A 25315-nucleotide genomic window follows, 5' to 3' on the forward strand; every position below is an offset into this window, starting at 1 on the left:
AACTGGAAATGTCATAACTCATGCATCAGTGTTCTTATGAAAGCTATGCATGTCACCATTTCAATTGATGCAACAGTTCAGTCCAAATTGGTCTTACAAAATATTCTCGCTGATGGAAAACAAGAGAAAAGGTAAAAGCCAAGAACAAAGATAGATCAAGACAGTGGTATAAACCTGAGTCTGCTCCAAACTTGGTTAAAACTGATCAAACTTGCCAACACTGAGAAAATTTGACCTAGGCTTGGAGACTCTGACCAGGACTCCATGAATTTGATCAAGCTTGACAGAATTACTCAACGAGTTTGACCACGTTTATCATTTTGATAGATAAGACTAGTATTATTTTGTATTTTTATAACTGGAGTCTTATGTGGTGTTTTCCCTGAAATTTTCTAGAGCCTCTTACTCTTTGCCTTTGTCAAGTCATTCCAAAGTCCAAGTCATGTAACTAAGGCATTGAAAAGCCTTGTGATATTTGCCGACAAAAATGAAAAATGATAATGCTGCTCTTTGTCCAGAGTCGGCCAGATTGAGCAATTATCATTATGCTGCTCATCAACAGGGGAAAATTGTAGTGGGACAGAATCTTACACTCCTAATTCTAGAAGAACAAATTGTGGAAAAATGCATGGAAAAACTTTATAAATTAAATCACACAAGGCAGGCAGCATCATGAGACAAAGTAGCAAAGCAAATCCAAGTTCTGAAAACTGCTTATGGCAGTGATGATAAAAGCTAAATACACAGCAGAAGAAAACTAAATAAGAAACCCACAAATAAAAAAAATGCCACTGAAATTTGGAATTTTTAGATACTGTAGTCTCTTGCTAGCATTAGGGAAAGAAGTGTGAACCTTATCTATCTTCTTTTACCTGGTACAAAAATGTGATGTTTTGCAGCTCTTAAGAGAAAGAAATCGTTTTCCCAAGCATGCATTCCTGTGAGGATGCATCACTGGATGTTGAGGACACATCCCATGTCCCTGGTGCAGGATGCCCAAGCATCCTCTACTGAGAGGCTGAACTCGAAAAAAGCAGTGAAAAACAAAAGGTTTTCTCCTTTTTTTTTTCCTTTCCTCTTTATGGATACAATTAATACAGGCATTTCTTTCCAGAGCCCTCAAAATCATTTTACAAGTAAAGGCCATGAACAATAAGAGTAGAGACAAGCATTTGTAACGCTGTCAAAAAATGTTTTTCTTAAGGTTTACTATATTTTTTCTCTATTTGGGACAGGTTTCCATTACCATAAGATGGCAACCCCTGAAATTTGGGGATATCTCAAGCCATCCCAAAACTCATTCCTCCATCCTCTGCCCAATGTGAAACATAGTAAGATACTTTATCGAGCCAGCTACCAACTAATGATACCAGGTCCAAGAGAAAAACTGGGATAATCAGTAGTGACCCACTCTCCGTTATATGTATTTTTATTTCAACCACAACATTTAGAGAGTAACAGATATCCAACTCCTGTATTCCCAGAAACCAGAGCCCACCGTCTTGCAAGAAAGGCAGAAGAGACAAATGTAGTAAACGCTTTTTCCATTGAGCTTAATTCAACATCACCAATAATCCTTGCAAGAACAAAATCCATCAATGAAATGATGGAAGCGGCTGACATCCCTTACAACAATTTCTCTGCCGACAACCTTGGAGATGAACTTGGTGGCTGTGTGGCAATCACCACACATACGGAGGTTCTTGATAACTCGGATGGTTGTACCAGGGGTAAAATTAATAATCCCAAATGCAATGGCCAGCTTCTCACTGTGATAGCAAAGAAGTTGCTCTTTCCTCTCCCCTTCAACATCATGAAGCACAGAGTTTGTCTCAGGGACATACCCTGCTTCCTTGATTTGCTCAGTCAATTTCTCCAACAATGTATAAATACTCAGAGTTTGTGGATGTGAAGTATCATCTACTACAAATGTATGGACTCTGTTCTGGAATTCAATCCAGCTACATCCTGGATCCTTCTTTATCCCCCTATCTCTCATCATCATCCTGACCTTCCCTACATCATCCCACCTACCAGCTGCAGCATAGCTGTTTGCCAACAGTACATAATTTGCTGCACTCTCTGGTTCGAGCTCCAAAAGATGTCCTGCTACCCGTACACATAACTCCAAGTTTGCATGGATTTTGCAAGCACCAAGCAAGACTCTCCAAATAACAACATCAGGCTCAAATGGCATTTTGTTGATCAAATCCTCTGCTTCATCGAGTCGACCAGCATGGCCAAGAAGGTCAACCATGCAAGCATAATGATCCTTCCCTGCTTTAATATGATGAACTTCCCACATGGAATTAAAATGACGCCAACCTTGATCCACAAAACCCTCACTGCTACAGGCAATCAAAACACCAACGAAGGTGATGGCATTTGGTTTTAAACCCTCATGTTGCATCACTTCAAAAAGATGGAGTGCCTCTGAGCCATGCCCATGTTGAGCAAATCCTATAATCATGGCATTCCATGAAACCAAATTTTGCTCTGGCATCTTTTCGAAAACCTGGCGAGCATCAATAATGCTTCCACTTTTGGCATACATGTCAACCAGGGCACTCCCAATAAAGACATCTGCCTCGAAACCTAATCTGATTATATGAGAATGGATCTGCTTCCCCTTTTCCATGGCTGCCAGGCTGGCACATGCCTGAAGAACACTGGAGAAAGTACAAATGTCCGGCATGATATTTTCTGTTTGCATTTCAAGAAAGACTTTCAGTGCTTCCTCCCCAAATGCATTCTGTGCATATCCTGCAATCATCCCATTCCAAGTAACCACATTCCGGTTGGACATTTCTGCAAACAACCGGCGGGCATCCTCAAACCTTCCATTTTTGGCACAGCCACTGATTATTGCATTCCACGACACCACATTTCTCTCAGGCATTTTCTCAAACACCTGGAGTGCTTCATCTATTCTCCCATTCTGGGCATATCCTGAAATCATGGCTGTCCACGACACCACATTCCGTTCAGGCATTCTGTCAAACACAATACATGAATCTTCTACAGAGCCACATTTTGCATACATGGTTATAAGGGCATTATTTACGATAACATTTCCATTGAACCCAGTTTTAATCACACAGGCATGTACCTCCCTTCCCTGATCAGCTTCTCCAAGGCCTGCACAGGCACTCAAAAGAGGGACGAAGGTCGACTGCCTCGGCTCCAACCCTTCGCTCTGCATTTGTGCAAAACACTTTATAGCCTCTTTGCTTTTCCCGTCCAGCGCATATCCTGCTATCATGGTGTTCCAAGAGACCGAATTCCGTTCAGGCATTTTGTCAAACAGTTCACATGCATCATCTATTCTCCCGTTCCGAGCATATCCTGCAATGATCCCGGTCCAAGACACCACATTTCGTTCAGGCATTTTATCAAACATTTGACGTGCATCCTCTATTTTCCCATTTTTCACATACATAATGGCGAGCCCTGTGCCCAAATAGGGATCAACCTCAATCCCAGTTTTTATCAAGTGGGTGTGGAGCTTCCTGCCTGATGTCAAGTCTTTCATGTCGGCACAGGCCGTCAAGAGACGGGAATACCTTTCGACGTCTACACCCGCGACAAACAAGTCCTCCTTGGCTTCACCAGTAACAGAAATTACAGGCATTGTTGAAACGCATTTGGCATGTAGTTGATGATATTTGTTGGTAATTTGGGATTGAAAAGCCTTGGCCATTCTGAATGCATGAAGTGCCGATGGTAGTGCGAGTATTCTGATGGAAAGTATAATGACTTTGTTGGTACCATGTTCCATACCAGGGCATTCAAAAATTCAATCCCAGAAAGAGTTACCCTACCTTTTGGAGATAATACTTCCCAGTCGAAGCCCCCACAGGTGTGTTAAATCACAAAATACAATAATGAAAATAAGAAAGAAGCCATATTTTAACCTACAGATGCCTCGCGATCAACATTGCAGTGACCCCTATTTGGTTATTTTGGATTGCAGTTTCCTGGTCCTTAGTATCGCGTTTTAAGTAAAGGTTTACCAAACAAAACACTTCTAATTTGTCATGATTTTAAGTGAATCTAACCATTAGATTATGAAAAACATGATCTTCAAAAAAGAGACTTTATGTGAGGAATGCAGGTCAAAGGTAAACTTATCTATGTCAAATAATTTGTTAATCACAGACTCATATAGTGGAAGGACTAGAGAATGAACCCTAGTAGGAAGCATCAAACCAGATGCAAAAGTCCTTGACTTAGGACATGTTCTACTGTATGAGAAGTGTAAAGTTGATTGAGCCTAAAGGTTTGGTTTGTATGAGAAGGGTAAAGTTGATTGAGGTTAAAGTTTTATTTTACAATTTAGTATGAGAGTGATGTATAATTATGTGAGTATGCTCAATTTGCAGTTGATAACTATCTCTTAAAAATACTTTAAATTGAAAAAATATTGTCAACTTACGATAAAAATATAAAAGAAAAATATAAATGATTATATATATTTGGTATGAAAAAAATATGGTAAAAATATTTCACTTTCACTCTTGGAGTTATAAAGGAGTTGACAACTATCTCTTTAAAAATACTTTAAATTGAAAAAATATTGTCAACTTACAATAAAAACAAAAATGATTATATATATTTGGTATGAAAAAATATGGTAAAAATATTTCATTTTCACTCTTAGAGTTATAAATAAAATATTTCGATGTTTATGTTAAATAATATAATTTTATATATATGTAAGTAACCAGCCTAGATCCATCTTAACTTCGATCTACCAAGCATTGAGAGGGATCAAATCTCTTGGTATGCAAACATTTTTTAGAGTAAAAAGAACTTTGATCTCTCTTGACACTTGGTAGATCCAGAGTTCAGATGAATCTAGGCTGATTTGATTTCCCCTTTAAATATGCTATATTCCACATAAATACCATGGGTCAATACCATAAGTATACCATAAGTTCTTAATACCATGGGTCAGTACCATGGATTTTTTTATTTTTATTATAATTTTATTTTTATAGAATTATTTTGTTTTGTTATTTTTATTTGTTTATTTTATTTTATTTTGAGGGTTATTTTTATTTTTTTATTATAGGTTTACATTAAGTTAATCTTTTTATTTACTTATTTATTTATTTAATTTTTATCTAATTTGACTTAGTCAAAATGTTATTACATTACAACATCTCTACCATCTCTTATAAAATTTTCAACATAAAACTTAAATATATTGTTTGAATATCCATATTAACCAATATATTTCAATATGAGATATATGTGTATGTGTTAATGTTGTCCTCAATACAACTATCAAAATGAAGAAGTAATTAAACTTAAAATCATTTAATTACTTCTTAACAAGAGGGAAATGTATAATTCATTTAATTTTTAATATAAAATACTAATAATAATATGTTATTCAAGAATACAATTTAAATAATGAAAAATACATATAAAGAAATAAAATCATTATAGATACATAGAAAGACAAAATCACTATAAATCTATTTTAATCATAATTTATCGAGCACTTAAAAAAAATCTTTTGACAAATAAATATTTTTTAAATTTTAAATTTAAAAAAAATTGAATCCCTATTAACTCTCAATATATCCGTAATTAAAATAGATTTATATCAATATAAATATGATTATGATTAAAAAAAACATACTTTTCACATATATAATTCCTTAATTTTTCTATAAAAAAAAAATGAAAAAAAACTTATAAATCTTATGATTAAACCAAACTAAACATAAAAGGCAATTCCTTTAACCAAGTGAAATGAGAGTGCACAGCCCAATAAATTTTAAAGAATCCAGCTTATTAATTTGCAAGATCTTCAATGAAAAAATAATTTGCAAGATCTTCCATCACAAAATTTGGGACATATATTCTTAAATATTGTAAATCCAAATTGGTAAACTTCTAGCATGTAAAATTTATAATTATTTATATATATATGAAATAGGTAAGATTAAAGTGTTGAATGTTAAATTTACAAAAATGAACTACATTGAAGGTTGAGGCAAAGTGGAGAAGAATATTAATATTAGGAAAAATATAATATTATTATATATTTTTCCATTGATCATAAAATATTTAATTTATAATTAAAAGTAATTATTAGGGAAATATTTGTTTTTTTATTTAATTTGTTTTTTTAATAGAAATAAGTTGGATAATGAATTAAAAATTAGTAATATTTTTTTTAAATGTATATAGTTTGAGTGAGTTTAATGGTTAAGAGTATGTGTTTTCTCATAAAAGGTTATAGGTTTAATCTAGAGATCGGTAGAGTATGTACACCTCTACAAACTCTTTCATTTTCTTTTCTTTTTTTCCTCTCTTTTTGTACCATGGTGAATCGATAATTTGTCGCAGTGGTTGTCACTATGACACCAAGAGTATATCCAACAACCTGTAAGCTAGATATACTAGGAATTTATGACTTAGCAAGAGTTGAGACTCCACAATGGTGGGGAAGCCTACTCCTTGGCACAAAGGTGGGGCATTTGTCCCACAAAGAAGGGGTTCTCATAAGGTCTCTTGTCTTACAAATAAAAGGATCTCATACATCAATTTGGTGTGAATGTCATGCAATTTGAGAGTCCAAATCAAAATTTAGTATTCGCATCTTGAGAAATAGCATGCAACATGAGAATCCAAATCAAAATTTAGTATTTACATCTTGAGAAATGGAATCTGTGATGTCTCCAACATAAAAAAAAAATTTACATGGTTATACCAACTTATGAGCTGGTTCTTATGACACGTAACCTTGTGACATGTCTCGGCACCTTACTGTTCCGGTCCTCCCATAGCCTTAATCCGTCAATCAACTTGTTATTTCCAGTGACAGTAAAAAGGTTTGGTCCTATTCATGCAAGTTTCATTAACTGCTTGTTACCTTGGGAAAGGTCCCAACTCCTCGCGATCTGCAAAGGGATAATACAGAGGGACATCTGGCAATTTCTATTAATTGCACGTTTGATTATCTGTACGCTTGATCTGTGCTTTGGATTCTGCGTGGTTTCTTATGGCTCTGCTCTGTGCATGGCACGAGCAGGCTCGTTCTCGCAACTTCTATCCTCGGGCTTGCTACCCCATCAACGGTGGTCATTGAGTTTTGGAGATCTATGGCTCAGGTTCCTTTCTGGGTTGACTCAACTATAACTCGTTTGATTATGTTGTTCCACACTTTGGCGCCAGCTCCATTTTTCCTGTTGCTTGCTCTCTGCGACCCGCTCTGCTATGGCTCCAGGGCCTTGCATGCGTTAGCACTCTTAGAACCAGGTTATGGCGTCGGCGCTATTGGCAAGCTCGGGTAAGTTTGTTTTTCAATGATTAGAATTTCCTGTCATAATGTTCTTCTGGTCCAATTTTTTTAACATCACTAACTAATGGTTGCTCGGTTCTAATGGTAGGGACCCTTCACCAGGATTCCGAAGCTACACACTGCTGATGTGTGGGAGCGTTTCGCCAGACTCGCCACCGAAATCTAGAGTAAGGGGTTCATCTTCAGCTTGAAGGTTTTAGCAAAATTTGCCTTGTTGCAAGTTAGACAGAGTTTTGGTTCTACTGTTTAGCTGTAATGGTTCTCCCAGTTAGTGGGTTTCATCCCGAGGCTTCTATTTATTTAATGGACAACAGTATTTCAGTATTAATCCTCCAAGGCTAACCTGAGAGATATCAGTCTATTGAAATTTTACTACTTTTCCTGTATAAAATTCGATATGTCTATGTATATGATTCAAGGTTTGAATATGAACTGGCTTTTGCTTAGCTACACCTGTTGCACATTAACATGTAATACTTCTTAGAATTCTGGCTCTTCATTGAATAGAGATGCACGGCTGTAACAGCCTCGGTCAAGGTTCTTCGTCTTACTGTCTTTATGGATTGTAACGGTTTTTAAGGAACCCACTCTGTCTGACGTTTGCTTTATATTTCTTTATTTACCTGGTCGATGCCAGAGGATTGGTGCGAGATTGTGTACTCTATCTTACATGTTTTTGTATCAGTTGTCAGAGATTTAATATATGTTACAGCCCTGTGTGACATTCGTTCTTCGTCTTATACAGTTAGCAGAATTGTAAAAGGGTTTCACCCCGGATTCCTTTGATTTCCGCTATTTTTCTTTATGGAAAAGTTCTGAGCTTATCTTTAACTGCTCTCGTCCATTTTCTTAAATATCGCTTGGTTCTGGTTTATTAACAAATGACTCAATAAAATTATCGTCACCTCATTTGTTTTGTCCTGCTCATTGTATAGTCAAAACTACAGTCATTACCCATCATACTTATTCGCATGGCTCAGGGGTTACCAATTCGGCACGCCAGAGCCCTCCTCTGTCAGTGCCTTAGGGTAAGATGTTCCTAGGGTTTTCTTGCACCATTGACACTGCGTAATTTTCCAAGAAATGCATATACGCCCTTAAACATTCTTCCCAGGCATTAAGCTTTATAGTTTGTCCAGTTTACAATTCCCTACACACCAGAGTTTAGTAATGGAGAAACATTGCTTGCCCAAGAATTTAATTTTCCCATTCTTCATAATTTCCTCAGTCCTCAACAGGGGTTTTGCACGGTTCAATTTTTCCTTACAATTCCCACGGTTTTCCTACAGTGAACCCCTGCTAACAGCTACCCCAACCTAGGAGGGTCCCAAGTATACATCACCTTCTCATTTTCTTTGACACGCAGACAACATTTTTAATCTGTAAATGTTATTATTATTATACTACCCTTTTTTTGTGAGTCATAGTTACACAGAAGTTTATGTTTTCAGTTCTTAAGTTTTCCAAAATGACACAGACTTGTTTTATCATAGCAGTTAGAATTTTCCATACCTGTCTGTTCAATGTGCCAATAAGACTGTAACAGAGCTGCTCACCTCTGCTCCCTGTATTGTGGTGAACCTCGTACTCTTAAAGAAGTGGAACATACACTTGTCTGTCGCTTCTAATTTGCCACCCAACCTCGAGATTCGTCTTTCGGGACCAGAATCTCTCCCCCGTGCTCTCTTGCAGGACCACTGTCCTTGGCAAGAAATTCTGCACCTAGTGCTTGGCTATCTGGTCATTACCAGACTTAGCCATCCGTCTTCTTGTCTTTTTCTTTTTCTCTGCCTGTCCTCTACAGCACAGACTAACTCCCCCCTTCCTTTTTCCTCCCAGAAACTTTTCCAGTCAGGAGAGGTAGTTAGGGTTGCAACCACTGCAACTGTTTCCCAACTTCCTCCTTCAGAAGTTGCCAGCATTTTCCAAAAACATTTCTTATCTTATTAAAGAAATAATAAAAATATTATTAAATTCCAAAACAGTTAATAATGTCATATTCAGTTTTTAACCACAGTAAATTCAAATATTTACATTTCTTAGGGCATTACAAAATCCCTCTTAAGGCTTTATTGAATCCATATTTAAGATGAGTTAATACTAGTGGACAACCAAATGATATATAATAGAATTGTATCATTGCTAAAATCAACGCATCAAAATATATGTTAATCGTGTGCTAAGATCAATGTTAAAATCAATGCATCAAAATATATGTTAAGCGTGTGCTAAGATCAATGTAATATATATGAATCAGTAATTTAAACATATCTTAATCTCATTCCAATTTTATATAATAGAAGGGGTACTCTAACTAATGGACAAAATGAGTTTTTTTTGCTGAAATGGTAATACAATTTCGAGTAAGATTGTGATTTCTTATTGTATAGAATGTATTTTTAATTTCATTAATAGATTCAACACCTTAAAATACTCGAACTTTACATATTAAATAACTTAAATTTATGATTCTTAAAAATCTCTAATAAATTTTGGACAAAATTTATCAAAAAAAAACATTTAATTTATTATAAAAATCATTTAATTAAATTACATATATAATAAAATTATATTATTATCAAAATCAATACATCTATATATGATTTTAACTAATTTACATTATATCTTAAGTTTCCACTAAAATAATAGATAAATATCAAAACAATATAATATATGTGTTTTATCGTATATATAAATATTAAAAATAGTAAAATAATGATGAAAACAATGTTATTTAATATTAATGATTAAAATATTACAAGTTTCATTAAAAATTACATTGTAGGTCTAAACATCGAAAAGAATGCAAAGTATGTTATACCGTATGTATTGGAAGTAAGGTATAAATTTGCTAATTACATTGTAGGTCTAAACATCGAAAAGAATGCAAAGTATGTTATACCGTATGTATTGGAAGTAAGGTATAAATTTGCTGGGCAAGTAAGAAAAATTTATGATAGTTTCCTTTTTAAATTGCTTTTTACATGATATTTGATTTTATTTTATTTACCATTGATTTAAATGTCACTTACTATATGTATGTGTTTTTGTTAATTTTTTTTTTGTGAATGTAAAAAAAAAAAAATTGTTAATATAAATGTGGTGTTAGTAAATTTTTTAATTTTAGTATAATTTTAAAATAACTTTCAATCCAGTAATATTATAAATGTATATATTTTAGATTATTTTGAAAATATCAAACATATTTAATCGTGTTTATGTTAAATTAGTTAATTAGCCAATGATTTAATGCAATTATATATGGTTATTATTTAAGTAATTTCAAAGGTTTTACTAATTATGCTAAATTATTTTTGAAAAGTTTTCAAATGGTTTGGTCAAACTTATTAACTATAATGTATTTTGAAGAGCAACAATCGATCTTAGCATTCAATTTCATGAGTTGGATTGTAGGAGGACCTTATAAATAATAATACAAGTTTGAAGCCACTTTTAAATAAAAATTTGTGAGGATTCTAACATTTCAAGCGATAATAATATGTAGGCATGGATTTTGAAGAAATTGACAATATTCTGATAACGAGAAGAATATAACAAGCTAACACCTAAAAATCACAAACCCAATAATGTTTAGATTTAAGTGTAAATGTATAGAAAGTGTTATCACATTTAAAGTTTTGAGGTCAACTGGATCGGACCCTAAGAGCTAACTTCTATCATTTTTTTTATGTGTGTTGCCATTTAATTTGGTAGCGCTATTTCTAACGATATAAAAGGAAGGTGCTGCCAAAATAAATGGCAACGAATTGTGTGTGTTTTTAATAAAGAAAGTACTACCAAAGCAACAGACACCATGACACACATATTAGGCAAAGAGAGAGTAAAAGAGAAGCCACCCTGGCTGAAATATATGGAATGAGAAAACACCATACTAGACCCACAAATAAGCCTAGTCTTAACTATAAGTTGCAGTAGAACCCAACCTTGAAAAGTCAAGTCACTTTGAGGAATAAGGAGGAAGCTTCAAGCTCCTCCAAGAAGATAAACATTCAAAAATAGGGTAAAGGAGGAGAACAGGGCCCCAAGGCCAAGCAGAGCAAGAGGTTAAAACAAGCTCCAGCAACCAATATGGACCTCTTGCTAGATGCAGCAAAAACACTAAATAAAGATTCCAAGACAACGTTGCCAAATGTTTTGTCAGTGCCATTTTGGTTATGTTTTGACAAATTGTTGCCAAATAATCTATCAACGCTCATTTTGGATCTGTTTTGACAAAGCACTGCCATATAATTTGGTAGCACTTTCGTTGTTTTCATCTCGGCTGTGCATGCCAAGTTAATTTGTCAGTGACCGAACACTGTGCACATTTTGAGGCAGTGATAAAGAAATTGGTCAGGATAAAAATCTCGGGAGGTTATTTTTGCACAGTGAACATCATTTTTTATAAAATCAAGTCAAAGATCCGATGCAAATTTTCTATGATGAGCACGTTGATAGAAATCAAAGCAGGACTTTAGAGCAAAAATTAGGGGATTTCCAGATTTTACTGCAAAATATCAATGATCTGCTTTGATCTACTCAGCAGAATTTCTAGCCACAGCTCCACCTTTTGCTACAGCAACTCGCCATGGATCATTATTCAATGTCAACGCATCAGTTGTAAAACCCTATTTTAGTTACTGTCTTCAAGCGTAGTTTCTGAACAGTTGGAAATGCATTTTCAAAAAACAAAAGATAGTTTTGGTGGGAACGGACTCATTTGAAAAAACCTCTCTCATTGTTTACATAGGTGTTATGGTTGCGATGATATGAAGGAATCTTTGCATCTCATTTTTCCATATTTAAACATTAAATAATTTCTTGTTTTAGTCATTAACTTTGGGTGTGGTTTTCAAGAAGTTGAAAATTATTTTTTCAAATCTAAAAAAGAATTTTGTTAGGAACGGGCTCATTTACAAAATCTCTTTCATTTTTTACACAGCTATCATGGTTTAGGAGATATAAAGGAATTTTTGGATCTTATTTTTCAGGAATTCGCTAGATTTATTTTTCTAAAAAAGCTCATAGACAATAGTTGATGAGCCACCTCAACAATTTGACTTGGGGATCAGATCTTACCATCTCCTTGATAATTTCAAACAACAAACTAAATATGGATGAGGAGGTTTTTAGATCCATTTCTTTTGGATCTTGATAATCTTTCTGATATTTTAAGATATTTGTAATTAAGACTTCCTTAAAGTTATGGTTTCAATTTTATAAGTTTTCTATAAAGTTGTTTATGAAAATGAACAAAGAGTTGGTTCTTGGCAGAAGAGAGACTCTATTGTGTATATCTGATTTTTGATATTAATGAAAATTCCAGGACAAAAGTTTCTAGACTTGCATATCTGAGATTCTATTTACAATGTCTACTAGTCAGTTTTCTTGATGTTGTTCCTTTTCTTTATAAATCACTTAAGTTGTTAATTATTCATGTTTGAATGCAATCTATAGATCAGTATAATTCATCTATAATCAAATGTTATGTTATTTTCAGTTTCAAACATTCCATTTTATCCTCCGAAGTTGTACAAAATTCACTTCTATGCTTTGTGTAATGGATTGCTTTCCTCCTTCTACTTACCAACTGAATATTTTGAAGTCTAAAGTGGATATTGTTTTATGCCTTTGATCCCTGTCTGTATTGCCACTAGTTCTTGGAAATTTCATTGAAATAAACCTTATGACTCAATGCCCAATGGTCCAATTTGACATTCTTCAACCAAGTTTGTTATCATTTACACTTGATCTAGTCACTGAGCATAAGAATGACCTGCTATTGTAGTGACCTTGAGTAGTAGAGTCAAAGAGAGATCCCTCTCTAGATTGGAAGGGCCAACTTCCAATCTTAAAGCTTGGTTTGAAATTTCATTTGTAATTTTCTCCTACAACCAAGAAAATTACAGAGTGATAACAGAAAGTATCATAGCCTTGGTAACTACACATTTGAGATTTCTATATCCAACCACAAAATATATTTGTTTTCTAATCAAATTAATAAATAGACACATTTTATAAAAAATGAGACAGTGTGCCAACACTAAAGAAACTACGTGAAACTCTTAAAATCATGGGAAAAATAACTATTTCACCTACATAAATAACGAAAAGTGAGTGTTTTATATAGAATACCAATGGCCCATGGGTGTGGACATGCCATGTGCTTTAGGTTTCAATGTTTATGCTTGAGTGTGTATAATGTAGGATCATATGATGTGACTGAAGACAATGATGATCTTTTTCTAATAAGTCAAAAGATCCACTATGGATAGTTTATGCTTATCATGGAGTCTCAACCCACTAACTTCTTTTATTTTCTATAATTTTATTTAAATTTCTTGTATGTATGTATGTATATGTATATATGGATATAGGTAAATTTTTAAGTCACTCATCAAATTGGTGGTTTGAAAAATGAGTTAATCATCATTAGTAACAAGCATATTTTAAAATAGACCCGTCAAATTTAACCCATGTTTGGAAGTAATAAATCAATTAACTCATTAAAAAAATCACATGATTAAGTATTTTAATCCATCATAAACATTTTAATATAAATGGATTTGCATCTTACATTACCTAAAATTAAATTAGAATAGGTTCTTTGTGAAAGTTATAAATTTAATTTTAAAAATTCATTTAAATTTATGGAATATTTTATTAACATAGTTAAATGTCTTTTGATAACTTAGTTTCAAATGGTGAAAAATTCTAATTAGACTTTCTTCATGGAAAGTGGTGAACCTTTTAGTTACAAGTTTTTTGTTCTAATTTAAATTTATGATTTAAATGATATGCCACTAAGCATGTAAGTACAAAATACAACTAATATAACTAATTTGATCGGAACTTAAATAGGAACGAAATAACTTATAGATATAATCATAAACACAGAGATGTAACAGAAAAACACTTCATTTCATTAATAGAAAAATAATAAACTATGTTTATAAATAGAATGGAGATAAGTTAGCTCAGGCAATAGTAGCTTATCTCTGAGAATAGATGTGGCAGCTACATGCCTCTGAATTGTGTTACAATGAGGCTTAAGGGCCTATTTATTATTGGAAAACATGAGAAAACCCTAAAAAACCAAAACCCTAACCCCAAGAGATGTAACACCAAGAGTTTGTGGGCCTCGTTGGGGTTAGTTGGGTATCCAACTTCCCGGGGACATAACTTGGTCATATTATCTCTGTTTGGCGCGTACGATACCTTGTTGGGAAGGTCTCTCTAAGTATTACAAGTTTTAACTTAGGCCCCTACCTACAACAATGCGCCTGCTGCGGACCCCAAAAAACATCGTTTAGGGGATCAAAACTGCTCTGGAAGTTCAAGACCCGAAAAACTACTAAAAATAGTAAATTTTGAAATGAGTAAGGAAACAGATGATACTGACTGGGGGGTCTAGGTGGACTAGGCAAGTGGCCACCAATATCCACCTAGATCACTCCTCCCCCCTTAGGAAGCAATGGTCCCCATTGCATGCAAAGCCTCCATGAGGTGAGGAAAATTATGTTGAACCTGGTCCCTAGTGATCCACTTGCCCTGGTGAAGGAGTTGGCATGCTTTGACAACTCGATATAGTTGTATCTTCTATTGGTGAGTGTTCTTGATTGTGTGTCCATGATTTGATCAGTTGTGGCTTGTTCCATCTAGTGTGGGTTTAGCTATGTTGGTGTGAGTTGTTCTGCAATGTCAGATATGTCTAACAATGTTGGAAAGTATGGCCGAAGGTGGTCTACATTGAACACTGGGTACAGACCAAGGAACGGTGGGATGCTAAGCTCGAAGGCATTTCATCGACAGCCTTGGTGATGGTGTATGGCCCATATCTAAGTGGGCGAAGCTTGCGGTGGGGTCTAGAAAGGCACTCCTTCTGTAAATGTAGCCAAACTTTGTCACTCACATGGAACTTGTGCGACACTCGATGTTGATCATGGCGCTACTTGCACTTATCATTGGCTCTGTCCAATATATCATGGACCTATTGGAGGATGAGTTGAATGTGCTCAATGAAGTTGTTAGCCCTTCAGTTTTAGACTGAACGTGAGCTAAATCTACCTGAGTGGCTTCAAATGGTATGGCCACATCAATGGGGCATAATGGCTGAAATCCCAGCCCTACATGTTGAGTTGTGGAGAGCTCTGTTGTAGCTGTGTTGGACATAGGGGAGACTTTCATCCCACGTCCTTGGATGCTTCAAGTTATACATGTGTAGAATGTGTACGATCATCCTGTTGACAACCTCTGTTTGGCCATCAATTTGGGTATGGAAAGTTGTGGACTTAATATGTTTGGTATCCAGCATTGACTAAAGACTTGACCAAAATGCACTTAGGCATCTATTATCCTGATCTGAGACAATGGACTATGGGATCCCAAAGTGTACCCAAACTCACTCAAAGAAGAGCGTATTAGTGGCCTCTATTGTGATACTGTTCTTGCAGGCTGTCGTGATGGCCATCTTATAGAATCTGTCGATGACCATGAAAACACAATTGTTTCCATGCTTGGTAGAAGGAAGGCCCGACATGTAATCCATGAAGATGGATTCTCAAGGTCGACTAGGAGTAAGTAGAGGAGTATATAGGCCTTGTTTCTTGATGGTTGGTTTAGAAATGGCACATTTCGTTCAAGATCTAATGTACTTCCCAACATCCCAACGAAGTTTTAGCCAATAAAAATACTTCTGTAATATCACCATTCTTTTCTCTACTCTAAAATGTCTAGCGACCCGACTGTAGTGCGCCTCCCAAATCATCTTGGCATGCTCACTTGAAGGAACACATATGTGTCCCAGGTGGCATAACAATGCATCCTGAAGGTGAAAATTTGGAACTTGCTTCCCTTCGAGGAGTGTCTGGTATATGTTGTCGAATTCTGGATCGCTCTTGTAAAGAAGTGGCCACCCCGATGTCTCGTGCCCATAAGAGTCGAGCACAGTGATCAGCGCCATGACCGATGGTCGGCTAAGGCAATCAGCGACATTATTGGTACTACCCTTCTTATACTTAATGTTCAAATGGAACTATTGCAGATAGGTGGACCATTTTTTATGGCGATCATTCTGCAACTTCCCTTGTGTCTGTATGAATTGTAAAGGTCAGTGGTCTAGGTAAATAATCATTTCTTTCACCATAATGTAATGCTTCCATTAACGACAGACCTACACAATGGAATACATTTCTTTGTCATAAGTGGGGTAATTTTTGACTATGTCTGAAAGTGTCTCATTGTGGTAAGCCACTGGATGCCCATGTTGAGTAAGAACTGCACCAATAGCATAGTTGACGGCATTTGTCTCAATCTCAAATGGTTGTTGCAGGTCTGGTAATGTGAGCACAAGTGCATAACAGAGGCAATTCTTCAACTCAGAGAACACTTGTTGTTGGGTTTCCGACCAAAAACACTTTTCTTTCGCTCCACCCTTGGTGACTTGACTTAAAGGCCAAGTGATATGAGAGAAGCCCAACATGAACAAACAGTAGAAATTGGCAAGATCCAAAAAGTTGCGGAGATCTATTAGAGTGGTTGGGGTTGGCCAATCCTAAATGACTTGTATCTTGGATGGGTCCACATGTACACCTTGCTCATCAATGAATTACCCCATATATTGAACCTGGGTCAGGCCAAAGGTGCATTTCTCCAAGTTAGCACACAACTTGTGTTGTCGTAGGGTTTGAAGGACCTATCAAATATGGTGGAGGTGCTCTTCCCAACTCTGGTTGAAGATTAAGATGTCATCTAAATACACCACCATGAATGCATTGGTGAAGGGTCACAAGATGTCATCCATCAATCTCATGAAGGTTTTAGGGGTGTTCGTCAATCTAAACGGCATGACCAGCCATTCAAAAAGGCCTTCCTTGGATTTAAAGGCAGTCTTCCACACATCGGAGGGTTCGATAGGAACCTAGTGATAACCTGACTTCAAGTCAATCTTGCTGAAATATTTTGCCCCCTTGAGTTGGTCCAGAAGGTCATCAATCTACGGGATTGGGTACCTATTCCGAATAGTGATATTTTTTAGCACCTTATAGTCAATACAAAGCCTCTAGGTCCCATCCTTCTTATGTACCAATACAATCAGGCTCCCATAAGGTGATGAGATTTGCCTGATGTTCCCTTTTTGCAATAGTTCTTGAATCTACCTCTTGATCTCATCATTCTCTAGAACAGAGCATCGATAGATTGGTCCATTGGGCAGCGGCGTGCCCGTGGTCAGATTGATGGAGTGCTTGACTTGACACTGTAGCAGTACCCCTGTGGGTGAGGTGAAAATATCCCTGTACTCCTCCACAACCTTGTCCATCTACTGCTGATGTGCAGAGGAGCTCTACCTACAAGTCATGGCCACAACCTTCTTCTTTCCTTAGGGGGGAATCATAAGGAAAACAAATTTCTTGGTCTGGGAAATGATCTTACTACATTGCTTTGCAGTCATCAAAGAGATGGCGGTAGGTGGGGTTACCTCTAGTATCATGTACAACTTATTAGCCAAAGTAATAATCACAGAGCAAGGTCTAGACTCATATATAGCATGTTTCTTCCACAAGTATGATTTTCCTAACAATACATCACAAACTTCAAGAGGAGAAGCATCACACGGTACCTCATCTGTGAAGGGCTTGATGCTATAGGGTAGGCAGCACTGCTGGCTGACGTGAAGATCTCGTCCTTGGTGAAGTCACCTGATGGTGTACGATTATGGATGTGTTGTAGTCTTTAGGCCCAGCCACTTCACGACCTCTGGTGAAATGAGGTTCTTTTGGCTCCCGTTGTTGACAATGAACTGCACCGGATAACCCTTCACCCACATCTGTGAGTGGAAGAGGCATTCCCCCTCCTTTGGATCTTCAGGCTTAATATTCTGGAAATTGGTGGTGGCCACGATGGCATTGGGCTCCACATCAATGGTCTGATTCCCTTTGTCAATTACCTTATTGGGTTCTGATTTAGAGTTGGAACCTACATCTGATTCAGAAGCCTTCATCTCGACGACCAGTGACTACTTGGTTCAACACTCACTTGTATTTTGAGTGGAGCTCTTATGGAACTCACACCATTTTCCTGTGTCCTTCTTCATCTTTGTGGTGTTGTTATTTTCTTGCAGCTTCGATAGGTTTTCTAGCTAGCCCCGCCTTGGCTTGGTCCTTTGTTCTATGGTTTGGGGGAGCCTTTTCCTTGCTTTGGATTCACATATCCAAAGTCCCACTTCTTCTATTTAAACTTCTGCTCAATCTTGACAGCGTATCGATACGTCATGCCGAGAGAGGAAATGTCCAGGAACTCCATCTCATCCTGGATGTACTTGTGTAGACAACCACGGTACTTGAGCACCAAATTCCACTCAGTATCCTTGATACCCAACTTTGTGCGAAGGGTATGGAAAGTATTTGTGAACTCTGGCACATCTTGGTCCCTTCCCTGTCGTAGCGTGGTCCACTTTATGTATTTGTCTTCATAGCTCCTGATAGGGTAATATTGTTCCTTGATGGCATCTCAGAAAGAATTCCAAGTGGGTGCAGCTGAAAACAACGAGGGTTCACTCTCATCCTTTTGTTCACAGTAGGTTTCCCACCATTCCTTGATGTGTGGGGCAGCTTTGAGAAGTGCAAAAGTATTTTTTTCTTGATTGGAAAAGTCATGAAATGAAAAATATCCTTCCAACAGATTTAACCATTTATCTATGGCGTTTGTATCTATCAGACCTTCGAATATGGGAATATCAAAGTTAACTTGTACCTTAAAAGGAGTGGCGCCTCCAGAGTGGCTGCTGGATGAAGATGCATTGCTTATGGGTAGTCGTTGAAGGATCTGGGCAAAGTTATCCATCATTGCATCCCTCTGTCACTCGAGGGCTTCCTCGAGCAAGATTTTGAAAGGATCTCCTACCCACTCATATTTATTTTCTTTCGCCATGGGAGGTCATTGGGTTTTGCAAGGCTAATCTTGCAATGGTTCAACCAGATCAAGCCCTAACTCCTTATACCTTGACCTTGTTGGGGACATGAAAAGAACAACAGAGAAAGAGAAAACTGCTCTAATACCATTGATTCGAACTTAATCAGGAATGCAACAAATTACAGATATAATCATAAACACAGAGATGCAGTAGAAAAACGCTTCATTTCATTAATAGAAAAATATTGAACTATGCTTACAAACAGAATGGAAATAAGATAGCTCGAACGATGGTAGCTTATCTATGAGAAGAGATGTGGTGGCTACATGCCTCTGAACTATGTTACAATGAGGCAAAAGGGCCTATTTATTATTGGAAAACATGAGAAAACCCTAAGAAACCAAAACCCTAACCCCAGGAGATGTAACACCAAGAGTTTGTGGGCCCTATTGGGGTTAGTTGGGCAGCCAACTTCTCGGGGTCATAACTTGGTCATATTATCTCTGTTTGGCGCGTACGATACCTTGTTGGAAAGGTCTCTCTGAGTATTATAGGTTTCATCGTAGGGCCCTACCTATTGCTATGGGCCTGTCGCGGACCCCAAAAAAACATCGTTTATGGGGTCAAAACTGCTATGGAAGTTCAGGACACAAAAAACTGCTAAAAATAGAAAATGTTGAAATGAGCAAGGAAACAGATGAAACTGACTAGGGGGTCTAGATGGAATAGGCGGGTGGCCACCAATATTCACCTAGATCATAATTTATCTTACCAAGTGATTTTTTAATAATTGATTGAACTGAAACAAAGGGAAAAATACAAATAACAGGGAGAAAACTCCACTAACCCAGAGGTAGTTGTGAGAAGCCAATGGTAGTGTACAAGTTGCCAAGAAATTCCTTCTTCACATCAAGTTGTTATCAATGCATAAGTTAAGTAAGCAAACACATTAAAAGCATGAGAGTATTCCATAGATTCCAATATCCTTCAATGAAAGCTTAAAAAAAAGTAGGAATAGAGACAATAGTCCACAGCTACTCACAACTTGCAAGAATATAAGAACACGAGTTAATAATATCTCTATTCAACATACAAATATAGCTTATAATGCCAAAATAAAATCCTTTGAAAGAGTGAAAATGTTTCTTTTATAAAAATTACCCATGACTCTTGATGCTTGGCCTCAGACCTACTTAACTCTTACCCTTCCCATTTGACTCTAGGCCCCTTTATTTCACTATTGGCCTCCCATTTTGGCCATCCTATTTTGCATAATTTTATCTTCATCCTAAATTGGATGATGAGGATATATTTAATAAAAACATTCCAAGTTATAGTTATCTTAATTCATGTGTACTTGTAACCAAAAATCTTTCCCTCTTGTATTTCAAGCCCAACTATGATTGTAGGCACAAGTTTGATTCATATGTCACATTTTGGTGACTTTCACATTATAATCCTTCTTTTCCTTATGTTATCATAGTTTAATTTTAGGATAAAGGGTTTAGAGGAAATGGCTTGGAGCACTTGTTTTAATTTTTCATAAAAAAATTCAAGCGCACTGACAATTAATTTGTCAACGCTAGTTCAAAAAATTTAAAACGAAAAGTGCTGAAAAATAAAATATTGCCATATGTTTAAATTTTTTAACGAGCGAGTGCTGGAAAATCAGATTTCCACATAACCTATCATCATTTGACAGATGGCGCTAATAAATTAGTTGGTGTGGCATGTTATTAAATTTTCCCAAAATGAAAAATTGTTGAATTTACCACCGCCAAATGTGATAATAATTATCCTAGTTGATCATATGATCGAGGAAAGAAAAAATGATTACGATTATATTGGTTTTATTTTCACCTATCTTTTCTAAACCCAAGTTTTCATGTGAAGGGAATCATTACAATATTATTGTATAACTGTGTCATTGTTTCCTTTTGTGGTAAGATATCAATTAGGCTTCCATCATCGACATCATCAAATATCAATTTTATTTCCTTAGATTTTTTTGTTGGTTGTTAGCAGTTATGGGAAAGAGTGGTCAATTGCATAAGTGAGAGCCTGAGGGTCCTGAAGTCCTTGAAGCCATCCCATAATTCTAGGAGCAATTCCAACGAGAAGGCTGGGAGTAATTGTATTTCAGGTGTAAAAGTTTCCATGACGGGGTGGCTTGTGCATTTGCAGAAGGTTTTGATGGAAAAAATTCCAACATCGATGACATTTCCTTCCCAATTATAGAGGAAACAATTACAGAGGCTACAATGCTCCCGGTGGATGGGGTCGTTGGTTCAAGAATCGAACCTTGGAAGGTATCGATATCCCTTTTGTTTTTGAAGGATGGGCATAAAGACAAGCCTTGGCATTTAGGGGTATAGAGATCCTGGCTCAAAGCTGAAAGGAACCAGACCCTGAGGGTTATTTAGTCTTATTTTACCTGCGAGGGGTGCTACAATAGGATCAACATGTACCATTTCAAATTTCTCACTCATATTTTTGGACAGGTCAGAATGAACATGCCCTTCTTTTTTATTATGAGTCTAAAGAAAATGTTAGCTAGGATAAGGGCCAAACCAAACTCTTCTCCTCACTATGTATTTCATAAAGATTTAATTAAACTTCTGATTGTCAATCATTTGAATAAAGTTAATAGAACATGGGAACACTTCCTGTTTTGGGGGGATTTCATCAAATCAGTGGGTTCTAAACTTAAAGCCAACAAGACTAGTAGACTACCAAAAAGTTATGTTCAAACTCATGAAACCTTAGAACAAGGAACCTCATCTATTCAGACTAGGAAGAAAAATAAAACCTTGCAGGCATAAACCCTTATTCTAGTCCCTAAGCTAAAAAAAGTTTACATAAGGAAAGGTAAATGGGTTGTGGAGGAAAAAAACCTATCTCCTCCTTGATAGACATCTCCTGAGCTACCAGAAGATCCTACTACTAATGTTCTTGTAGTTAAACATGTAGAAACTGCAGGGAGTGAAACTAGCAAAATAGGGGAGCGTAATCTTGAAACAGAGGAAAAAGAGATTGCAAATGAACCCACCATGGTTGAAATGTACATGGTCAGAAAGCCTCATACCATACCTATAAACAAACTCAGGGTTAAGTTCAAGCTAAAGCAGAACCCTACCCTGGTGAATCAAGTAATTGATGTAGATGACATACCATTGAGGGACCTAATGGTAAAAAGGGAGGAGGCTTCTAGATCCGAGAAACATAAAGGTCACAAAAGAGGAGAACATGGACCCAAGGCCAAGAAAACCAAGAAAGTAAAGCCAACACATATCAACAATTTAGATCTTTTGTTGGAGGCCTCCAACAAACTCAAATAGGATTTTGTCGCAGTACTAATTATTAATTTTCCAACGTTATTTTTGAAAGAATTTTGACAAAGCATTGATATTTAAATTGTCAACACTAATTTTGTTCTATTTTGAGTGAGTGACGACAGTTAATTTGGTAGCGGTTCAGGGTTTTTATCTTGATAAATGTGTACCAATTACTCTGTCAATGAATCGGAAAAAATATGTTTTTGAGGAACGATAAGGGGTTTGGATAAGATAAAACTTATGCAAGATGGATTCACATACCAAACTCCTATTTTGACAAATCAGGCCCAAATTTCAAGGCAAGGTTACTATTTCAAACATGATGACAAAGCATGGTATTTCAGAAGATTATGGCAAGATATCAACATGTGATTTTGTCCTCAGCTTCAACAAGGTTTCCAACTATGTTTCAACTTCCATATAGAACTTCGTATCATTCCACTTCATGGTTAAACATACAACTCATTAAAAAAATTTATGTACAATGTATTTGTTCCAAATTTAGGGATATTACATAGATATTTAAGATTTTTTGTAATTAAAGTTTCCTAAAGACATTGTTACAACTTTGTAGATATTTTGTAAAGAAGATCATGAAAGAGGACCAAGGGTCATAATTTTTTGGGAAATAGAAAAATCCTTTTGTGTATTGCTGCAAACTCTGGAGATCAATATAATTTGCTATAAGCAATGCTATATGAATAGTTTCAGAGATTCACGCATGAATAATTTCCTGTTTTTGTCTCTATTGTGTTTATTTTCTCCTTAGCCACTCATTTGATCATTAATCTTCAGTATTTGGATAAAGACTGGATGGATAAGAATTCATGTTGAATGCTCAGATTCATGTTATTCAAATACTTATTTGTTTTTCATTCTAAAGCCATTACATAAATCACTTTGTTAGTGCTTTGTGTTTAATGGTTTTATCTCCTATAGTATTCTACCATACCTTAATTAAGAATTTGTCAAATAAATCATGATCTATCTTGCCTTTGTTTAGATCTGTTCATGTGACTTGTGACTAGCAAATATATATTTATGTCAAGACTCCATGCCCAATGGTATCATTTCCTTTTTTCCAAACCAAGTTCTTCATTTTCAAAATCTGGCTACTAAGTGTATTAGTGACTTACTACTGTAGTGACCTTGATTAGTACATTCATAGAGAGATCCCTCTCTAGATTGAAGGGCTAGATTTCAATCCTAAAGTGGTTTGATGGTTTCCTCAATTCCCTCCCACAACACCACCCCCCCCCATAGCCAGGATAATTTTTGAGTGATAACATCTTGGCACCGTTGTCGAGGAAAAGAAGGATTTATTTTTTCCCTAAATGATTAACATTATTGAGATCTATTTTCTAAGGGCAAACAAAAACTAGAAGTTAAATTCCGTTGTCTAATTTGTCTTGGTGACTCCATAATTTGAAGTTCAAGGTGATTCCACTGGGAATTTCTTGCTCATAAGGGAGTCTACACTAGGATACATCTTAATCCCGATCCAATGGAATCTCTTTCAAGTGCAGCAAATATTTCAGGAAGAAAAGATAAACAAAAGAACCAGGTACTATTCATTTAGGAAAATCTTTTTCTTTACCTAAAGAGGTTAAGTTCATAGAAGATATCCAATTTGATATAAAATTTGAGCAGACTTTGTTTATATCAAAGTCATAATCTAATATTTTAGACACATTATTTGACGAAAGAAGATTTAAGTATTATGTTCCAGAGTTTTCTTCTCAACCGTCCAATTTATTACAATAAGATCGATAATTTTTTGGAGTAGCTTAATTTGTAGGCTCAAATAGAAATTCTAATACATAAGTACTCATACTCATACTAATCCAATTGAATTCTTGAAAGAAAGAAGATTGGAATACCTTGTTCAGGAACTCTCGTTGCCTTTTTTCCAAGTCTGTCACTTTCCCTTTCCCTACTCCACCTTTTTCTATTCCATCTAATTCTATTATATTTCATACTACTACTCCTTTGGTTGCTACTATAGTAATTTTTGGTCCATTTTCATCTGTTGTTCAAATCCCTAGCATTATAGTTACTTCAACTTTGTTACAAGTAGCTTCAAGCACCATTACATGACCTTCCTCAAAATTATGCTCAACTTATTGTTATTTTTGATAGACTCAGAGGTTTTACAACTTAGTAACACAAGGATAAGTTTAATGACTTCATAGATTTGGATGTGGATCAGAAAGATGTCAAAATGAGGTTATTTGCACAAGCTTCTCAAGTGAAGTCAAAAAGTGGTTCAAAGGACTTCCAGTAGGAAGTATTACAAATTTCTAGTAGTTTGAGCAAATTTTTCTTAGGATATGGTAGGACAAGAAAAATCCTTTACAGATCCTAGCTGAATATGATAATTTGAAAATAAATCCAGGTAATGTGTGTGAGAGTTTTCTGCTAGATTCAATAAGGTATGTAGTGCAATTCCAACTGATATAAATCCCCTCCTAGATTGGCTCTGCTCCATTATCCTGATGCATTTGATGTTGAGTATTCTTTCCATTTAAGAGAGAGAAACTATGTTGCTTTGGAAGACATGCAAAATAATTCCATAGGAGTAGAAAAAAATTTGATGGTGAAAAAATGAAGATGGGGTCCAAAAGGAAAGGAGTTAAGGATGAACCCTCTTCTTCCACAGATAATAAGTTCGATGTCATGCTGAAAACAATGGAGATGTTGGTTGATAAATTAACCCCCCCAGGGATGAACCTCAACCAAAAATAAAAAATC

At 36.0% G+C, this 25315-nt stretch overlaps 1 long non-coding RNA gene and 1 pseudogene across 1 annotated transcript; one reads left to right on the forward strand and one right to left on the reverse strand.

The window, feature by feature from the left end:
- Positions 1-777: 777 nt before the first annotated feature.
- Positions 778-4164, reverse strand: LOC149171946 (pentatricopeptide repeat-containing protein At4g14050, mitochondrial pseudogene; annotated as a pseudogene).
- A 2894-nt stretch (positions 4165-7058) lies between these two features.
- Positions 7059-7829, forward strand: LOC149171947 (uncharacterized). The gene is made up of 2 exons (XR_016259593.1): positions 7059-7306; positions 7407-7829. It is a non-coding gene; the product is annotated as an uncharacterized LOC149171947 (long non-coding RNA).
- Positions 7830-25315: the final 17486 nt, after the last annotated feature.

Source organism: Pinus tabuliformis, chromosome 4_2, assembly GCF_031772625.1.
Source record: "Pinus tabuliformis cultivar Carrire ecotype Pingquan chromosome 4_2, CPIR1, whole genome shotgun sequence".
Classification (NCBI taxonomy): domain Eukaryota; kingdom Viridiplantae; phylum Streptophyta; class Pinopsida; order Pinales; family Pinaceae; genus Pinus; species Pinus tabuliformis.